This window comes from Rattus norvegicus, chromosome 15, assembly GCF_021556685.1.
Source record: "Rattus norvegicus strain SHRSP/BbbUtx chromosome 15, alternate assembly SHRSP_T2T, whole genome shotgun sequence".
In the NCBI taxonomy this organism is placed as follows: domain Eukaryota; kingdom Metazoa; phylum Chordata; class Mammalia; order Rodentia; family Muridae; genus Rattus; species Rattus norvegicus.
Genome location: NC_141548.1, coordinates 2,036,141 through 2,049,395, shown reverse-complemented (window position 1 = coordinate 2,049,395; position 13,255 = coordinate 2,036,141). Strand labels below are relative to the sequence as shown.

General features: G+C 44.0%; 1 protein-coding gene and 1 long non-coding RNA gene across 2 annotated transcripts in view; one reads left to right on the top strand and one right to left on the bottom strand.

The window, feature by feature from the left end:
• Positions 1–6,288, bottom strand: part of LOC148000665 (uncharacterized) — a 228,895-nt gene extending 222,607 nt beyond the window's left edge. The window contains exons 1-2 of the long non-coding RNA XR_015638200.1: positions 3,596–6,288; positions 3,332–3,466 (exon numbers count right to left, since the gene is read on the bottom strand). This is a non-coding gene — a long non-coding RNA (uncharacterized LOC148000665). The remainder of the gene's footprint in view (positions 1–3,331; positions 3,467–3,595) is intronic.
• Positions 1–13,255, top strand: part of Lrmda (leucine rich melanocyte differentiation associated) — a 1,059,497-nt gene that overhangs the window by 239,868 nt on the left and 806,374 nt on the right.

Sequence of the window (13,255 nt, the reverse complement as noted above, 5' to 3'; positions counted from 1 at the left end):
TCTACTTTAGACCCCAGGCTAACTGATAGCCCCTTACCACTCTCACACCTTCCCTATGATACTGTTTATCTAGTGGGCTTCAGTCAGCTCTGTTTCCAGTGAGACCACAAACTCTTCAGGCAGACTTAGGGACACCTCTGTGTTTGTGCTGAATTCTAACATCTGGTGTCTGTCACACGACAGGTGCTCGAGATATTTGCTGCCTGGCTGGCCTGAGAGTTCTAGTTCCGTTCAGTTCTATTGTTGATGGCAGTTTCCTTCTTTATTTCTGTAACATTATGCAGTCTCCAGGCCTGCCATGAACCAGATATTTAAATGAGAGAACATCTGTGAAGCCAAATTAAGTACTCCATTTCCAAAAAAGTTCAATTCGGGCTGTTTGTTTATAATTCAAAACTAGTTTTTGTTTTGTTTTAGGTTTTCCTTCCAGCCAGGATATCAGCTCTGAACTTGGGACAAGACTCAGTGAAAAGTGAAAAAAAAAGTTTCTGTTGAGCTATTGGGTCAGCAAAGGACTTTGGAGTTATTCGTGGCGTTATCTTAGTGAATTCTCTCTTAGACAGGGTTCTAAGTAGCTCAGGGTAGCCTCAAACTTACTATGTAGTCAAGGATGCCCATGAATTCCTATCCTTTCCTGCCTCCACTTCTCAAGGGGCAGGGCTATTATTTTAATGAATTCTTGACAGGAGGCCAGCAGGCTCCTGAGCTCATGTGATCCTTCTCTCAGCCCCCTTCTTAGACTCCTAACCCCTACGTTCTCGTCATGGGTACTGGTGGAAGTATTTGTCTCCATTGGTAGAGGGCCAGCTTTTGCCTTCTGTAATGGTCAGTGGATGAGAGTGGTCTCCCTCAGGATGGAATCGCCACCTTTCCCTGATGTCTGAAACTGAGGTTCTGTGTAGGGAGCACCCACGGGGTCCTTTCTAGAAAAGGCATTTGTTATCTGCACACAGATAGGTGTCCATCCCCAGAAGAGGTCTTTATCATTCTGTCCTTGTCATCAGAAATGACCGATGAGCTTCTGTCGGAGAAAAGACCTCTGTACTGGTCCTTCTGAAGCTACAGCTGCTCTTTCCAAGCCAGCTCTTCATGGAGACTTACAGTCCTATTACTGAGGGCATCCATAGGCCATCCCAGGGTTGGGCTGCTTGGGTGGCTTTCAATGTTTTTGACTATGTCTGGCATGAAGAAATATGTTTTAAATCCCTCTCTCTGTGTGCGTAGATGTTTACATGTCCACATAAGAAATGTCACTAAATAGTACTTACCCTTAATATCTGCATTGCTCTGTGATGTGACTCCTTCTGTTCTGCATTAAAGATATAAGGGAAATGGATTCCACATAAAAATGCATTTGAAAAATTAGTAGTTAGATATTGCAGCCTTTTTTAGGTCTAATTCTGAGATCTGCGTCTGCCTTATCCCTGAAAAGATAAGGGAGGGCTCCTTAGTTTACACAATTCATTAGGATCAAAGCAGGGTGTTACTCAGGTCTCCTGAACTTGGGTTCAGTGTTTATGCCTAAATGTCTTTTACTTGAAAGTACATTTGTGTTTGTCTAGTGTTAGTGTGTGCGCTTATGCCTGCTTGTGTGTGACTGTACATGTCATGTGCACACCTGGGTGTGAGTGTATGTGTGTATGTGTGTATGTGTATATGTGTATGTGTGTATGTGTGTATGTGTATATGTGTTTATGTGTATGTATGTGTGTATGTGTGTATGTGTATGTGTGTGTATGTGTGTATGTGTGTATGTGTATGTGTGTGTATGTGTGTGTATGTGTGTATGTGTGTATGTGTATGTGTGTTTATGTGTGTGTATGTGTATGTGTGTATGTGTATCTGTGTATGTGTGTATGTGTGTATGTGTATGTGTGTATGTGTGTGTATGTGTGTATGTGTGTATGTGTGTATATGTATATGTGTGTGTCTGTGTGTCTGTGTGTATGTGTGTATGTGTGTATATGTATATGTGTGTGTCTGTGTGTATGTGTGTATGTGTGCTCATTCACTTTTCTTTCTAGCTGGAGATTGATTGTTAAAGGATCACCATCTCTTTCTGGACTCAGCCCTTTTTACAAAGCTCTGTCGAGTTTAAAGTTGTACACACATAACCTTCTTTCCCTTGTTCCAATCCCACATCACAAAAGACACGTGGAGCTTATCCTAATGTGATTTCCTGCTAACTCATGGTGATGTGACAGGGATTCATTCTTTCATGAGAAGTATTCATGGCAAAATGGGGTCATTTGAAAAGGGTTTAGGAAAGAGGTCCAACCTGAGCCTTTTCTCCCGTATTAAAAGGAATGACCTCACAAGAGGAGAAGGGGGTCTTAGAGATGGCAGGTGTTAAGCAGGGTATGCTGACACCATAGTGGTCCTTGTACCGTGGCTGGATCTCTTCCCATAGTCACTGCTCTTCTCCCTGGCCCCTGGCCTCACTTGTCCCCTCTAGAGATTAAACGTGTCCCTTTTCAGCAAGAAGTGGTGTGTGCTGTTTGCACAGGGGCTCTTCACTTTGTAAATTTTGCATTCAAAATGTCTTGCCAAAAAGTGAAGACACAATGATGTGTGATATTTAAAATGAAGCCTAAATTTGAAACATTTTGAAAAAAAATAGGAAAAATTAGCATAAGGAAATGTGGACTGTTTTTCCAAATTTGAAGAATGGTCTCCCTATTCGCAGACGGTTTCCTTTGGCCTTGCACTGAGTTGTCTGAGCCTGTTGCGGGTGTCGGTATGGTGGGTGTCGGTATGGCGGGTGTCGGTATGGCGGGTGTCGGTATGGTGGGTGTCGGTATGGCGGGTGTCGGTATGGCGGGTGTCGGTATGGCGGGTGTCGGTATGGCGGGTGTCGGTATGGCGGGTGTCGGTATGGCGGGTGTCGGTATGGTGGGTGTCGGTATGGTGGGTGTCATTATGGTGGGCGTCGGTATGGTGGGTGTCGGTATGGGCCTCCTTACATAATTGTGGTATCTGCTGTGCCCTCATTACAGTTCTGCCTCTGGAACACTGAACCCAACTGGCAGGAAATCCTATGACATTTTCCTTTCTTTGTTATTCAAATATAACTTAGTATTGTCAGAGAAGGTACAGTCAGCAAAGGGCTTGCCACACAAGCCCTTTTGATTTTACTTTCAGAACCCATGCAAAAGTGACATGTGGTAACATGAACTTATAATCCCTGTCCAGGGAGGCAGAGACAGGAAGTTCTCTGGGTTTTTCTGGCTAGCCCTATCAGTAAGCTCCAGGCCAATACGAGGCCCTGTCTCAAAGATCAAGAAGTACAGATCTTGATCACACACACACACACACACACACACACACACACACACACACACACTCATACTCTCTCACACACACATGCACACACATATACTCACACTCTCTCTCACACACACATGCACACACATATACTCACACTCATACTCACACTCTCTCACACACACTTACACTCACACACACTCTCTCACACACACATGCACACACATATACTCACACACACACACTCATACTCTCTCTCACACACACATGCACACACATATACTCACACTCATACTCACACTCTCTCACACACACTTACACTCACACACACACTCTCTCACACACACACACTCACACACTCTCTTTCTCTCACACACACACTCTCATACACTCACACACACTCACACACACTCTCTCTCACACACACACTCACATACTCTCTTTCTCTCTCACACACACTCACACTCACACTTTCACACACACTCCTCACACACACACTCTCACACACACACCATGCAGTATGTATGCACGAATACGTACTAACTGGAACGATCATTATTTCAAATTTTTAAATTAATGTGTAATAGCTGCATTTAATTTGGTGGTATAGTGTTACATTTGATCACACGCATATATAGTAACATGGATGAAATCAATCATGGTAATTGTTTTGCGCCTGGGGATCGTCTACTTTGATCCTAGCACCTGGGCTTGTTCACCTGTGCATTGAATCATGCATCAGTAGGTCCCCCAGGCTGCATTCACCCTGCCGGAAGCAGGAGCCCGGCGCCACATCCGCCTTTGAACTCCCACAAGCCTCTTTGCGCTTTACTCCATTGCTCCAGTTGGCTGAGCAGTGTGGAGGGACTCCTAGCTGTAATATTTCTGACTCGGGAAAACAGCTTCTCTTGGAGAGAAACGCTAATTAGATGCAAAGAGGGAGTTATTTCATCCTTCGTGGGGGCAGTGGGGAGTGAGGGAGAAAAGTACCACACATAAATTATGTCCTATTTGGGCAATGTGTCATGCTTGTCAGCTGTCTGTTGCTAGAGAGCCACACTGTAGCTAAATACTTGTGACACCTTGCCCAATCAAGGTAGAGGGAAAGGATGTTATGGGAACCTCTTTGTGACAATCTCTGCTAGTTTACATTAGCTTAACCCATCACTTTTTCCTCTGTGCGTGGAGAAATTTGTTAAATTAATTCTGTTGCAATTAGTAGATTTATGGGAAAGTACCCTGTTATCCTTTAATTGGAGAGCATAAAACTACAAACTGAATCCGCGAGTTCTATTTGTGTAATAGGCAATCTATCTACGACAAGATTTGATCGATGGATCCGTATGATGCCCTTGCCTTGTTTTATATTGGCTGTCAGCGCTTAACTGGGACTGAAGTATCTGGGTAACAAAAATTGATATAATGACTTAATGCGCCTTATTCTCTTTGAGCTACATCAGTTTAGAGCACTTCTGAGAGAAAAATGTCTGGAAAATATCAGGGACTCATTTATCAACCTGTTTTCATTAGCATACTGCCTGGCTCCGGTAAGGATTTGAATAAAAAAAAAAGAGAGAAGGATAGTACAATTTATTTCAGGCCCCATATTTCTTGGATGAAAGGAGACCTCTAATAAAAGGAAAATACAGAAAGAGGCTTTTTCTAGTTGGTTTTTCCCTAACGAAAAATCCTACCCCACCCCTAAAAAAGGGTTTCTCGTCTGTTTGGATTTTTTTCTGTTAGTGATATCTGAGGGACTATAACCCTGGGAAGGTAATTAGGAAAGCAACAGGGACCACATGGTGGTCTTGATATGTAGAGAAAAAATATTTTAACACCACAACAAAATTAATCAGAAACACCCATACATATAGTGGTTATGTGAATACCTGTCTCTGTTTGCTTTGCCCTGAGTGTGTGTGTGTACGTGTGTGCACATGTATGTGTGTGTGGTGTGTGTGTGTGTCTGTGTGTGTGCACGTGTGCACGAGTGAGATACAGTTAAACAGTGAACATTTGAGAGGCACGCTGCATAAGTAGGCATTTTGTATCATTAAAGGATTTTGGAAAGTTAAGATCTAGTGTTCTTTAGCTCTCTGGAGTTAGAGCCGAGGGGAAATAGAAACAGATCAAAATGTTTGTATAGTGGGCAAAATGCATTTGGTATATGGAGTCATTTGTCCTACGCACCGTAGGATGCGAACCACAAGAGGTAATAACAACTGACAGGCAGTTGCATGGGAGTGAGTCCTTTCTTTGCATGAAATTTTTATGCATCAGTCAGGCTGCATACAGTGTGCCTAATGTATAAAATAAATTGGTGCATAAATCAGATTAAGAGCAGCACGTTGCCAACGTTCGCATTTGCACACAGGAATTCAATATGGATATGGAGGAATTCCCATTTTTTAATCTCTAATAGGGTGTGGGGAATCTCTCAGGTAGATTTTGCACACAGAAACATTTTATTCATTTACCTCCACTGCCTGCCCACCCCCAAATGACAACAGAAGCAATGCTGTATGTGCTCGGGACAGCCATGTGGGATTTTTCTGTAATGCTGGCTGCGTATGGAGGGCGGTGACAAGGTATTTAAGATGATATTGCAACCTTGTCTATAGCTCCTAAGTATGGCGAGGAATCAGTGTGCCAATCGATAGTGATTTATGGCGGGGATGCGCAAGTCCGCATGGCTAACACTGATCTGCATGTAAATTCCTTGACATAATAAGAAGTTATTACCAATGACAGTCACTGTCTGACCGCTAATTCATCAATACACCCTTCCATTGGTGTGAGCCTCACTGGCTGTGTCCTGGGCTGGGGGGGGGATGGGGGGAAGGGCAGTATGCCACACACACCATTTGCCCCCTCCTGTAAGTCAGGCCCATACAGCTGATGCTTCAGGACCTGTTCTTGAACAGGTGAGACTAGAGGTCACATTGACCATGTCTCTGCCAGACAAAGGTTCCATGACTGAACAACTAGACAGGGGATAGGTCTTGCTCTTAATGACTCCGAGTTAAAAAAAAATACCACAAGTAATATCGAGTGTTATATTTACGACACTTCTTTGCTTGATACTATTTGCTTAAAGGCTTCCAATAGCAAATCATTACAGCACTTGATTAAAGCATAATGCTTTATTTTATCCCTTTCTTACTCTTATTACTTTCGAATAGATTAAAATTGCTTCATTTGTTTTGAGAGCTCTCACATACCTTCGTATGTTTTTGTATTTCTGCTGCCCCAGACAGAGCTCCTTAAGAAATTCACTCTTTAATCCCTTGTCCTTTTGTTCCCCTGCCCTCTTTTCTGAGCCTTTGCAGCCTCACCTGTCTCTGATCCTGCAGTAAATCTCTGCTAACTGACCTGAAAAGTCTTTGGTTATTTCCATTCAGGATCCTAGGGGGTTCGTCTCCACTTGGTCTCCTGCGGGTGGAATCTCAGTCCTGTGACTGAGTCCATTTCTGTAACTGGGACTTCGTTGTTTAAAACATTGTCTCAGACCTTTATGGCCTGATCTTTTTTGCTTAAGAGTCTTTGCATCAGGAAATTATTCTTTAAACTGGATGTAAGCCCTATTCTCTTCTCCATTTTTATGGAGATGGCTACTGCTGTCTTGGAAGAAAGCCCTTGGGTGGAGTAATGGATGTATATAGATTAACTCCAGCTATACGGTACCTGCTATATCTTGAGAAATACAGAGAGTTACATATAAAAAAAAAGAGTATTTGTTGTGGATGGCAATTTTAGCTGTAATACTAGGATAAATACTTATAGCAACAATTTTAATTTCAGGCTTTTAATTGGATAGATTAGTTAGGCTCATTTAAGTTTTGCTGGAGTAACAGATAACCCCCAGTGCCTCAGGGTGCAAGATGCAATTTTTGTTTGTGCCATATGTACATAGACTGGCAGAGAATCCTTGATCATTTCAAATCACACAGGGACTCAAGACGGGAGAGCTTTTGACTCTGTGGGAGTTACTACACGTAGACCTAGAGGGAATACAGGAGAATGATCATTCTGGAGGGTTCTGACATGGCGGTTAGCTCTGCTCTGTGGAGCAGCTCCTGGGTAGAATAAACCACAGGCTCTCGTTCTTACCTCGTGGCTCAGTGACAACTAGAAATATTCTTTCATGCCTAGTACTTAGTTCCTCACAAAAGACAAGTATTTAAGAAAACCTTCTTAGAAAATAAAAACAGTGAGGTTAATGTACACGGTCCGGATCAGTATAGTCCAAGCAACCTTGTTTGATTCAGTGGAAATGCTATGGAATAGTGAACTGGTTTTACAGGTCTGTATAGATCTGGTAAGGGAAGAGCTTCTCCAAATAATGTGCAAATCCAGCCTTCTAGCCTTGAATTCAGTAGGACTCCTATTCCTCTCTGCTGTGATCTAGGGTCCCTGTCCTCAGACCTTCATAGACACATCTTACTTTATCTACCAACTCAGGGTCTGCTAAACGTCTCACCTCCCCTGTTCTAACCTTCTGACTGATGTCATAGCATTCTTTTCTCCTGCAGATTGATTGAATTTGTATTTTGGGTGCTAGAATTTGAACACTGTATCATACTTGTGTGTTTGGCACGGGATAGTTGAGGGGATGATGAGAGTTGTCCATGGGAGATGTCCATCAAAGTTGTTGCACAGAGTTGAGATCAGTAGAAAGGAAGCCTAGGGGAGGCTTATTGATTTCCTAGCTCATAGCACACAGCCATCCGTCCTTGAGAGATCTAATGATTGGAACTGAGGGATGATCAGATTTGTTTGTTATTGTTTTCTTTTCTGTTTCAGCAGGGTCACTTGACTGTCGCTATTTCTACTGGATTTTTGTTTTTTCTACACAAGGTGTTGGGAGGTGGGGTATAGACCCCATAATGTAATGGGAACAGAAAGACTCCACAACACTTAAGGTTGACAGATACTGAAAGATACTTTCCAAATGATTTTTCTTTTTGCAAGTCAAGGTGGACCTTTCTTCTAAAAGAGCATTGGCTACTTTTGATGTGTGCTGTTGTGGGTAGAAACACTTGTCGGCAGGGCCCAACATCTCATATTTTGACATTTGATCAAGTGACTTCTGTCTATGGGAGATTGGTAGTGTTTCTGCATTTCATCAGGGTGAGGAAGGAGGAATTTCTTCTCTCCCTTGGTCCCTTGACTTTTCGTGACCCTTGAATGCCACTTCAAATTAGGAACCAAAGCTCAGTTTCAGTGAGTACCTTTTAGATGCTGGGCACACATGTTCTCTTTACATTATACCTATGTCTGGTGTATTTTTATAAACACACATACGTCTAAGCGTGTGTAAACACATGTATCTTTTTTCTTTGCTTCCTAGAACATCTTTTGGAGGAGGCACTGTGGTATGACTAAAATCCAAGTGCAAGCTGGTTCTCGATAACTACATGCTGCTTGCATTGATTATCTCCCTTCATGCTAGCATCAATGGCTGGAATAGATGCTTTTATTAAATCAATCTCCAACATAAGAAAACTAAGCTATGGAGTCCAGGCTGCGTAAGGTCACATGGATACGTCGTATAAGCTGTACCCATGTTTAATGGTAAGCTTGAGGCAGCATCTCCACTTGCCTCAGATGCCCATCTTCTCAGGAGCACGTGTGGCAGATGTAGGTCTATTCTGGGCCCTCCTCAGAGTCTATTGGAGCAGTAGGCACTGGCCATAGTTTCCCCTCTTCAGTTCTTTTTAGCATTTACAACTTTTATTGTGGTTTCTGGTGGCAGGGAGTCAGCTCTAAGATTTATTTTTTATTAAATCCCTAAATGACAACAGGGCCTCTATAATCTTGTTTATAAGTTGAGGATTAAATACAACTCCCCTTTTGTTTTCAACCCAAGGTTGTTTGCTGGAGGTAATTATCCATTTTCTTTATACAAATCCTCCCTCCCTTCCTCCCTCCCTCCCTCCCTCCCTCCTTCCCTCCCTTCTTCTTCTAGTTGCTCTAGTGTTTTTGTTGTTGTTTGTTTGTTTATGGTTTTTGTTTTGTTTTGTTTTTGAGATAGGTTTCTCTGTGTGGTGCTGGCTATCCTGGAACTCACTTTGTAGACCAGGTTGGCGTTAAACTCAGAGATCTTCCTGACTCTGCCTCCTGAATGTTGGGATTAAAGGCATGTACCCCCATGCCTGGCTCTGTTTAATTACTTATTACCAAAGTGTTCTGGATGCTTCTGGAGGATGCTAGCCAGTGTGCTTACTCTAGAATTTTCTGTGTAATCTGAACCATTTGATATTGATGCCTCTGTGTTGTTGAACACTGAACTGGACCAACATGATGTACTTACTGTTTTACTCCAAATCTTTCCAGAGAGGGGAAGTTGTCAGTGGGAATGGCCAAATGTCACTTTGCCCTGAATTGTCATTCTGCCTGTACCCTAGTATGTTCAAAATGCTTCAAAATCAAAGATTGCCACACATTTTGGTTAGTGATACCAAGAAAAGTGGGTTAACCCATGACATTAACGTATCTCCATGAATATTGTTGGCTAATGTGCTTATATGGCTACCATGGTAAGAATGAACAAACAATAATGCAGCCATCCATATCCCATGCATTCTGTGATACCTGTTAATGAATGTTTGTCCAAATGCACCACACTGTAATCTCTGAAACTTTTGAATGTCTCCTCATATGGGAAACACATTCTACAGGTGGGAGATTAAGAAATTTTGGGGTAAGGAGATTACTTAAGTAGAGCCTAGATACAATCATAAGCATGTTCATGAGAAAGAAAGAGACATGACAACCACAGAAAGAGGAATAGCCAATGGATGCAGAAAGCAAGGTGGCTATAAGCCAAGTCTTGGTGGCAGCAGGCAGGAGTGGGGAGATTTTCCCATGGAACCCTGGGAGGGAATATGACCCTGTCAATGCCTCCTATTCATCACTGTGATACTGATTTTAGCCTCATGGCTTCCAGACCATGGGAGAATAATTCATTTTTTTAATGCTATCAGCTTTGTGGAAAATTGTTACCATAGCTGTAGAAAATTAATACATCCACCTGAGTAAATATTTATGTTATTGTTAACTTATTAAAGTCAAGTGTTGAATTGAAATTGGAACCAGATCTTTAAATTGCTTTTTCAATGCAGTGTAAGGGCATATTTTACAAGAAAAGCCCTGAGACATCATATGACATCTCCTTAATGATCTTCTGTTTAAAGGAATTGTATATATTGTATGAACACATTAAGTATGATAGTAAGAGTATATACTATATAAATTAACATATGTTGGTGTGCCTCAGCAAACAGATTTGGAGAGCTTGCTGAAGATTATTATTACGATGAAATAAAATAAATACACAAATTCTTGAAAAATGGTGAGCAGCCAATATGCACCAATAGGATGGAAGGATGATGGATAGATGGATGGATTGAAGAAATGATGCAGTGATGTGTGGGTAGCTGGATAGAAGGATGTACTTTTTAGTGATTGATTGTATCCTACTTGGAAGGAAAGATGGATGGATGAGTGAATAGACAAAAGGGTGCCTGGATGAAAGGGAGGAAGGAAGGAAGGAAGGAAGTAGGGAAGGAAGGAAGGAGGGAAGGAAGGAGGAAGGAAGGAGGGAAGGAAGGAGGGAAGGAGGAAGGAAGGAGGGAAGGAAGGAAGGAAGGAGGAAGGAAGGAGGGAAGGAAGTAGGGAAGGAAGGAGGAAGGAAGGTAGGAGGGAGGAAGGAAGGAGGGAAGGAAGGAAGGAAGGGAAGGAAGGAAGGAGGAAGGAGGGAAGGAAGGAAGGAAGGAGGGAAGGAAGGTAGGAGGGAGGAAGGAAGGAGGGAAGGAAGGAGGGAAGGAGGAAGGAAGGAGGGAAGGAAGGAGGGAAGGAAGGAAGGAGGAAGGAAGGAGGGAAGGAAGGAAGGAGGAAGGAAGTAGGGAAGGAAGGAAGGAGGAAGGAAGGAGGGAAGGAGGAAGGAAGGAGGGAAGGAAGTAGGGAAGGAAGGAAGGAGGAAGGAAGGAAGGAGGAAGGAAGGAGGAAGGAAGGAAGGAGGAAGGAAGGAGGAAGGAAGGAGGGAAGGAAGGAAGGAGGAAGGAAGGAGGAAGGAAGGAGGGAAGGAAGGAAGAAGGAGGAAGGAAGGAGGGAAGGAAGGAAGGAAGGAGGAAGGAAGGAGGGAAGGAAGTAGGGAAGGAAGGAAGGAGGAAGGAAGGAGGGAAGGAGGAAGGAAGGAGGAAGGAAGGAGGGAAGGAAGTAGGGAAGGAAGGAAGGAGGGAAGGAAGTAGGGAAGGAAGGAAGGAGGAAGGAAGGAGGGAAGGAGGAAGGAAGGAGGAAGGAAGGAGGGAAGGAAGTAGGGAAGGAAGGAAGGAGGAAGGAAGGTAGGAGGGAGGAAGGAAGGAGGGAAGGAAGGAAGGAGGAAGGAGGAAGGAAGGAGGGAAGGAAGGAGGAAGGAAGGAGGAAGGAAGGAAGGAGGAAGGAAGGTAGGAGGGAGGAAGGAAGGAGGGAAGGAAGTAGGGAAGGAAGGAAGGAGGAAGGAAGGAGGGAAGGAAGGTAGGAGGGAGGAAGGAAGGAGGGAAGGAAGGGGGAAGGAAGTAGGGAAGGAAGGAAGGAGGAAGGAAGGAAGGAGGGAAGGAAGGAAGGAGGGAGGAAGGAAGGAGGGAAGGAAGGAAGGAAGGAGGGAAGGAAGGTAGGAGGGAGGAAGGAAGGAGGGAAGGAAGGTAGGAGGGAGGAAGGAAGAAGGGAAAGAAGGAAGGAAGGAGGGAAGGAAGGTAGGAGGGAGGAAGGAAGAAGGGAAAGAAGGAAGGAAGGAGGGAAGGAAGGAAGGAAGGAAGGAGGGAAGGAAGGAAGGAGGGAGGAAGGAAGGAAGGAGGGAAGAAAGGAAGTAGGGAAGGAAGGAAGGAGGAAGGAAGGTAGGAGGTAGGAGGGAAGGAAGGAAGGAAGGAGGGAAGGAAGGAAGGAGGGAGGAAGGAAGGAGGGAGGAAGGAAGGAAGGAAGGAAGGGTGGTAAGATATGAAGAGATGGGAGGTCCTTGGTAAAGCTAAAGATCAGGGAAACCTGACCAAGGTAGAGCTTAGCCACAGGCTTGGGTGTGTTTGATTATGAAAGCTGTACCATCATGATATGGGGAACTCTACTTATAAAAACCATCTGCTTCCCAGCTTCCTGAAGACTAGAAAGCAAGTGTTGGTGGTGGACAGGTTGGGTATCTCCTCTTTCCAGCACTGGGATGGGTACAGAGAAGGACATATGATGGAAGATCATCATCACAGCATTGGCTATGGCTTTGACGGCCTGTCAGAAGTAGTGCTGGGCGGGGGGATGGTTTAAAGTCAACTTAGAGGCAGCTGTGCTGGGCTGAGCTGTGGCCTCCCTTGCCATATGCTCATGGAGCACCTTCAACTTCCATTGGGTGACATATACTCCACTTACACTTGTTTGTTCAGTGTCTCTCAGGGCTGTAGACAGTCATCTCTGAGTGGTCCCCGCAGAGAGTGTCAAGCATGTGGTAGAGTCTCAGCCACTATTTACCAGATGAATGGCTAATGGTTTTTTACAAGAGAGACCGCTGTCACTCTGTATTCCATAACCTAACAGTATCTTGCTCCTAGTGATTACTGGTTGATCTGAGCTCAGCGGTCCAGTGTTGGGCCAGGGCTTGTGAGGTATGGCCTAGATGAAGGACATTAGGTTGTATTCCCTTCATCCCTTTGCTCTGTTCCAGTGAGGCTTATGTCTGAGTTCATGAAGAAGCCATCTTGGGGAGGTGCTAGAACCCATGGGAAGCCTGTATTCCACCTGACCTTTAGAAAAGTAAAGAAAAGGTGCTAGAGAACTGACTCTGGGTAAGGTCCTTGCTGTTCACGCATGAGGATCTGAACTCTGATCCCTACAGCATCCATTAAAAAGCCAGGCAGTGACACACACATAAACTTGTACCCCTAGTGCTCATGTGAGGGGACAGAGGAGAAAAGATGGGAGCTCCCAGGGCTGTCAGTCTAGCTGAATCTGCAAGCTCCAGAATCGG